The sequence below is a fragment of the Phoxinus phoxinus genome, assembly GCF_949152265.1.
Source record: "Phoxinus phoxinus genome assembly, chromosome: 20".
In the NCBI taxonomy this organism is placed as follows: domain Eukaryota; kingdom Metazoa; phylum Chordata; class Actinopteri; order Cypriniformes; family Leuciscidae; genus Phoxinus; species Phoxinus phoxinus.
The window spans coordinates 21,081,242-21,088,703 of record NC_136895.1 but is presented as its reverse complement, the minus strand read 5'-3'; positions in this window follow the sequence as shown (position 1 = coordinate 21,088,703).

Below are 7,462 nucleotides of genomic sequence, written 5' to 3'. Positions count from 1 at the left end.
TAGATGTTGTTGTAAAATATTTAAAATATAAGTATACATTAGCATATATATGATGTTGTTAGATACAATTATAGGCATATTTGAAATACTTTACCTCAAGAAAGAATGAAACGCCCCTATGCCTTCGATGGGGTTTGAAGCGCCCCAGCACTATAAATATCACACCAGACGCTGATTTCTGTAGATGTCAACTGTCATTTCGAGACAAGCGCTAGTCAGGTACGAGCAGAAAGCGTAGTTTGTTGGCATTTAACCAAAAGTAAAACAAACTACAAACATATTTTTTACACTCTTTAGACATTTAAACAACGAATTTGCATTTAATCTGAGGCAAAAAAAGACACTGGTTACTCGGAAAAGCTGAGGAGGGGTGTGACTGATCTCAGATCAGAGCCACACGCGAGTCAAGCTGCCTATACAGAGGGCACTGCGCCAGGCTATGTGCCATCTAAAGCCAGTGACAAAGAAAAAATCGGAAAAGATAGTAAAAAGGTAGACGACTGAGGGGGTGAATCGTGTAGAAAGGCACGAGTAACCAAAACCCCTAATCAAGGAGAAGAAACAGCCTTTGTTGCCCTCCAGATTATGTGAGAGCGCCCTACAGCTGATGCTAGACACTGAGAAAATGTGTGGAAGGGGCATGATATGCCAATGGGAGGTCTACGGCAACAGACCTTCCATCAAGGAGACGGAAAAACACAAGAGCGAGTCGAGGAGAAGCAATGGAGGTGGTAAACACAAGTGGCACAAATGGGGAAGGAGGCCAGGAAGAAAGGCGCACTGTCCAGAAATGCGCAGAAATCGTGCGAGACCGTCTCGGTGGTCAACCACTGTGGTCTCATTGCGTCCTGCCAATGTTCAAGGCAACCGAGCACCTGGCATGAGGGCACCCAGGAACACCAACCAGTTCCTCATGCATGAGAAATATCAGATGATGCATATGCGATCGGACTCAGTTGGCATAGACAGCGGGTCCGACTGCGAAATGGACTTTGCGGATATGGACTCGTACCTTGGTGTGCTGGAAAACGCTAGAGGCGCACTGTTGGACAGTCCAGATCTGACTTCACCACCCACATTTTACGCACGTCAGATGAAGCAATGCCAGCCGTTTCCCTTCTTCGGCTTCGATCAAGAGGAAAGCATGCAGTATTTCCCATCAGAAGACGACGTGATGCAAAGCGAAGGCTTCATGCAAAGGGACTTCAAAGAATTCTGTGACACTGTGGCACCATGTATTTAGACACCTGCCACAGGTAACACGTTTACATCATCACTACGGTGGTTTCTGAACTGTTTTTCACAACTAAATCTGTCGATTGCAATGTGACAAGACGTTGTTTTGTTTGTTTGTTCTGTGATGTATTACGACTGGTCTGTTTTGGGGGGGGGGGGAGAAAAGGGTCCAAAGTAGGAGTGAGACCAGCCAGCCAATCACCATCAAGATCATTTGATCACTCATGACAAACATAGCAGCGGTTTGTACTGCAAAACTGAACCCATGTGAATGTTTTTTCATAATAAATCGTCATTTTGCTACACATTGTCTATATTTTTTTATTCAATGTTTATATTTTGGATACGGTTTGCTCAATGAATAACAACCTGCAAATATCAGAATGACTTGTCAAAGATAATTATTCACAACCTTTGCATCATTTACAGTTGCATTGTTGAAACCGAACAACATTTTACAGAATGGCATTATCCACATATTTTGGGGTCACGAAAGGAGACGCATGACAGAAATAGGATGCCTGCGTAACATTTAAGAATACTTTCCAGAATACACACACAAACACACACCCTTCTTACACATCAGTGCTGGCTCTTGAAGATCTGACACAAGAACAATAGCAATGCTCATGAGACAAGGTGTGTGTGCAAAAGTGCCTCTATATAACCGTATAATCTGCGTCACTAATTGGGTCTCCGTTCTGAAGCACACAATGAGACCTTTTATCATCTTTAGTCTTGTGTATGATGTGTTAATAAGGGAATTTAAAGCCCTGCTGGTCAATAAAAATGCAAAAAGGTTCAATAAAAAGGCTCAGATGAAATCTTTCTCATGAATAGACCCCGAGTGTTTTGATCAACAGCGGTTCAGCCCCTTTCCTGCACCGCTTGCCAACTGCATGTCAGATAATTGTGGTGCAACTTCTTCCAGCCAAACCTGCAGGATTGTGTGTTCAATCCCCCGACTCCATTTCTTGCCGTTTAACTGCCGATAAAAGAAATAAACACTTCACTAAGATGGGAAAAGAGACTTTCAAATGGATTTTAGGAGTGTTTCTGGGTAGTTGACATGGCAGGAGTGTCTTGAATCTAAAACCATTTTTAAATCAATTATTTGACTTGCAATTTTTATGACGTCATCATTTGAAAGAATACATAATATTTCTTAATAAAATAAAAAGCAGTTATATTTTGCATAAAGGGAATTGAGGATCATAAAGAGTTTTTTTATATATATTTTGTTATTTTCATGACAAATTATCTCATTCTCATCATCGCATTTTGGATGTTGTAATTTTGCTTTTTTTTGTGTGAAATTTAATTGAAATTAAAAATAAATATGCCTAAAATGCTTTTATTTCAATTTGCATAAATAAAAGACAGTATAAGAAATACTATATGAAAATATATATAAAAAATTATGTTTCACTAGTATCCATTACTTTATCCATTAAAGTAATGAGAATTTGAGGAAATGTGCTTAAACGTCATGAAAATAATGCAAAAAAATTATAATAACGGTCCTAAAACAGGCTGCATTTTCCTTTCCAAAATATAAACGCAAAACAGAACTTTTTTTGTGACGAAATGTGGCATGGGCATGTTTTTGACAGGTTTCCACAGATTTACTCAATAAAAATGGAAATTTGGTGAGCAGTTACATCTAAAAATGCACGCTTAAACATTAATATCAATTTGAATCTAAACCTTGATGAAAGAAAACTTTCTCAGAGCATAAAATAAAACGTTTAAATCTATTGTTCTATTCAAACACTATTCTTCAAATTGCATTTTAGATATTGTTCCTGCCTGGATGCTCAAGGAGGTTTTTAGTACTATTGGGCCGAGTTTACTAACGTTTTTTAATTTTTGTCTTAGTTCAGGTTCTGTCCCGGATGCGTTCAAACATGCCGTGGTCAGACCCCTGATTAAAAAACCTAATCTCGATCCTAATGTTTTGTCGAATTTTAGACCAGTCTCACATCTGTCTCTTATATCGAAGGTATTAGAAAAACTTGTTTTTAATCAATTACAAGATTTTTTACAACAGAATTTTATTTTTGAGAAATTTCAATCCGGTTTTAGATCACGTCATAGCACTGAGTCTGCACTGTTAGTGCTTTTAGACTTATCGGCAGCTTTTGACACTGTGGACCATTCAATTCTTCTTGCACGTCTTGAGCACTGTGTAGGCATTAAAGGCTCTGCACTTAAATGGTTCACTACCTATTTAACAAATAGGAGTTTCTCTGTCAGTATAGGAGATTACTCATCATCATCTGCTCCCCTTTATTGTGGCGTGCCTCAAGGTTCAATTCTGGGCCCCACACTGTTTTCTTTATATATGTTGCCACTAGGGGCTATAATAAATGAGCATAATTTTTCATTTCACTGTTATGCAGATGATCTGCAGATTTATCTACCTATGAAATCAAACGATAGTATCGCATTAAACCGCTTGCAAAATTGCATTAACCATATCAAGCAGTGGCTTTCTCAAAATTTCCTTACGCTAAATGAGGACAAGACTGAATGTATTGTTTTCAATACAAAATTCGGATCAGTAAAATCGAACTTAAGTTTGGGAGCTTTTACTTCATGCGTTAAGCAATCTGTGAGAAATCTGGGCGTGTTTTTTGACTGCAGCATGAAATTTGAAAAACAGATTAGCAATGTGGTAAAAATGGGTTTTTTCCAACTCCGTCTGTTGAGTAAAGTGAAGCCTTTTCTTAGCAGCTGCGATTTGGAAAAAGCGGTGCATGCTTTTATTAGTTCGAGGCTTTATTATTGCAATGCTCTTTATGTCGGTCTGAGTCAAACATCCCTTTCACGCCTGCAACTTGTACAAAATGCTGCTGCACGCTTTTTAACAAGTACACCTAGAAGAGCACATATTACTACAGTCTTATTTACTCTGCACTGGCTTCCAGTGCGTTTTAGAATTGATTTTAAGATTTTATTGTTTGTTTTTAAAGCTCTGAATGGGCTGCGGTCTTCGGATCAACGCATTTTACAGGTTCCTAAGTCGAGGTATACAAAGTGGGGTGACAGGGCCTTTGCTGTAGCTGGCCCTAAACTTTGGAACAAGCTCCCACCTGATATGAGTACTATAACAAATGTTGTCCTTTTTAAAGCAAAACTTAAAACTTATTTGTTTAAAAAGGCTTTTTCTACGCAGTAGTTGTGTAACATTTATGCTTCATGTTCTCTTTTTTTTTTACATTTCCTTTTCTTTGAATGTTGTGTTGGATGTTGCGATATTTACACCATGTGAAGCACTTTGGACACCTGGTGGCTGCGGTAAAGTGCTATAGAAATAAAGCTTGATTTGATTTGATTTGAAACACACGCACATTAACCAACTTCGAGATTAAAAATGCCTTATGCCAGGAACAAGATTTCAGGGGCGTACATGTGTTGAATGAGGCAACGCTGCCCTTTGACCAGAGCTTAAGGTGTTCAGATCAAGTGTGTCTTGTGGTTCATCAAGGTTTGCTGGGGAGTTAATCAGTAAACAAAGTTGTTTAACAACAAACTCATTTTGTAAAATAACTATGATATAACATTTAGATAAGTGTTAGAAAGGACGCTCCCACACTGCAAAGGACAAGTGACATGCCTCGGCAGTGTCTTGCATAATCTTTATAATTTGTGTATAATTGTTATGACCTCATATGGTTTTATGACCTCATACTGATTCAGAAACTAGATGGAATACTACTTTTAAAAGTTACCGGTAATAAAAAAGGTCATTCTTTGAGGCCATAAACATTCTGTCAATGCCATTTTAGATAACCGTTCTGAAAAGGAAGTATAGAATTCTGATATTGAAATCAAATTGAAACTCTGAAATAAGGAAGATTCTGATCTGATTCGGAGGATGTTGATCATGTGATAATGAGGGTATAGGAGGAGGGGAAGGACAGGATAACGACTGCTAACAGTCGAGCTAGAACTTTAGTAAACATACGTGATGTCAAACCTGGCCCTCCATGCATGCCTTGTTCTCCTTTTCTTTATCTTTCATAAAAGTACGGTATTCATATATAGTGAAATACCTAATAAAGTCAACAATGCCCCTATAAATCCTGCTTCTCTATTGTGCAAGATTTCTGACATTATGTAAAAAAAGCCTTTGTAAACTTAGGAAACTTTGTAAAAAACTTATAACCACTTATTTTTTAAGTGCCCCTATTATGCTATTTGAAAGGTTCCTAATTTAGTTAAGGTCTCCTACAAAAGGTTTACATGGATCAAAGGGAAAAAAAACACTTACATATTTTTTCATAATATACATTGCAGCATGCACCTCACGTCTGAAAACGGTTAGTTGTCTCTAAACCCCTCCTCCCGAAAGCCTACTCTGCTCTGATTGGTCAAATGGCCCAGTCTTTTGTGATTGATCAACTCTTCTCTGAATGGCCAGATGGCCCAGTCTGTTGTGATTGGTCTAGTCTTCTCTGATTGGCCAGATGGCCCAGTCTGTTGTGATTGGTCTACTCTTCTCTGATTGGTCAGATGGCCCAGTCTGTTGTGATTGGTCTACTCTTCTTTGATTGGTCAGATGACCCAGTCTGTTGTGATTGGTCTAGTCTTCTCTGATTGGCCAGATGGCCCAGTCTGTTGTGATTGGTCAACTCTTCTCTGATTGGCCAGATGGCCCAGTCTGTTGTGATTGGTCAACTCTTCTCTGATTGGCCAGATGGCCCAGTCTGTTGTGATTGGTCTACTCTTCTCTGATTGGTCAGATGGCCCAGTCTGTTGTGATTGGTCGACCGCTTACAGCAGGAGTCGGAAACAAAATGCCATACATATCTGAATTTCAGCTCCGGATCTTCCTCAGCAATTGTACACAGTGAACAGTAACAATGGCATCAGATTTTCCATATCAATTCCAGCTTAAGTTCTCCTCCTTTTGAAATGCAGCAAAGTGGATTCGTAGCGTCTTCTCGATATGTTGACAACACAAATCAAACTCTTTCCGGCCTCAGCTACAACTACAGAGTTTGAGAACGGGTCAAAGTAGATGTTGTTCATGGGCAAGCCAATGAAAACCATAGGCTGGCATTATTAAAAAATGTTTTATATTATTATGTAGGAATGTAACAGGAACTGAGACTGGAATTGCTGAAGACTCATTTCGGCAGTTCAGAATCAATTCTTTCTTTTAGACAATAACTTGTCTTTGATCTTTAAAACTTTGCAGAACTTTCACAAACAGCTTTACACACTGCATCATTCGCTTCCAGTTCTGTTAGCTATACAAAAACAGTCCTTTATGCTGCTTAATATTGCAAAATGGTATTTGTTATCATATTCTTTAATCCATTGTCATAATTATAAACATACTGGTTTGTAGTGCAAATACTTTTTGTAGTGCAAATATTTACTGCACTTTGCTTATCTCATTGAAATCTATATCCTTTTATCTGACATTTGTCACTGGCAAAATATATAGTTTGTGTTTAAAATAATTGGGGCAAAAAACATTAAAAGCAAAATAAGCCACTGATGCCAAGCAAATCCTTATTAATTGTACTTTGGTTGCTAATATTAATTACAGATCATTCTATCAGTGGTTTAGACAGAGGAATGCAAAAAAATATGTACAGGCAAATACTTCAGTGAAAAGTGAAAAACTTTACATGGATTCTTACATCCAAAATAAATGTGCGCTAGACCTTTAAATGTCCAAGAGCCTGATTGCAGTTGAGGGCTGGTGTGGATGTGTGTGTTTTGTGGGGGATGGGTTCCTCTCAAAGGCCTTTGCTATAGAAACAAATCTGTGACCCATGTTGAAAACTTTAGGTGCAAGTGGCGCACAATTATGCCCACTGAAAAAAATTATCTTCTTACTTAGTATTTTGTCTCGTTTTTCAATTGCACTCATCTAAAAAAGATGTCCTGTCTTGAGAATTACTTAAGAAATAAGTCTTGTTTTCTGAAAAAATTAATAACTAATTAGACTGAAAATATACTAGAAAATCCTTTTTTTGCAGTGTCCTCTTCTTATGACATGTCATGACATGCACGACCAAAAGGCATGTCAGCTTGACTCACAACTGTTTGACCTGCTGAGCAAGTTATCAATACTTTACACAACTAGCATGTTGTCAGGTTGTGGAGTGTTTTTAAACCACACCAAAATGTGTCAGCCTGAAACATCCTGTGTGCACAAATAACTTTAGTAAGAAGGTTAGCAAGTTTAGCAGTAGCTAGACTTATT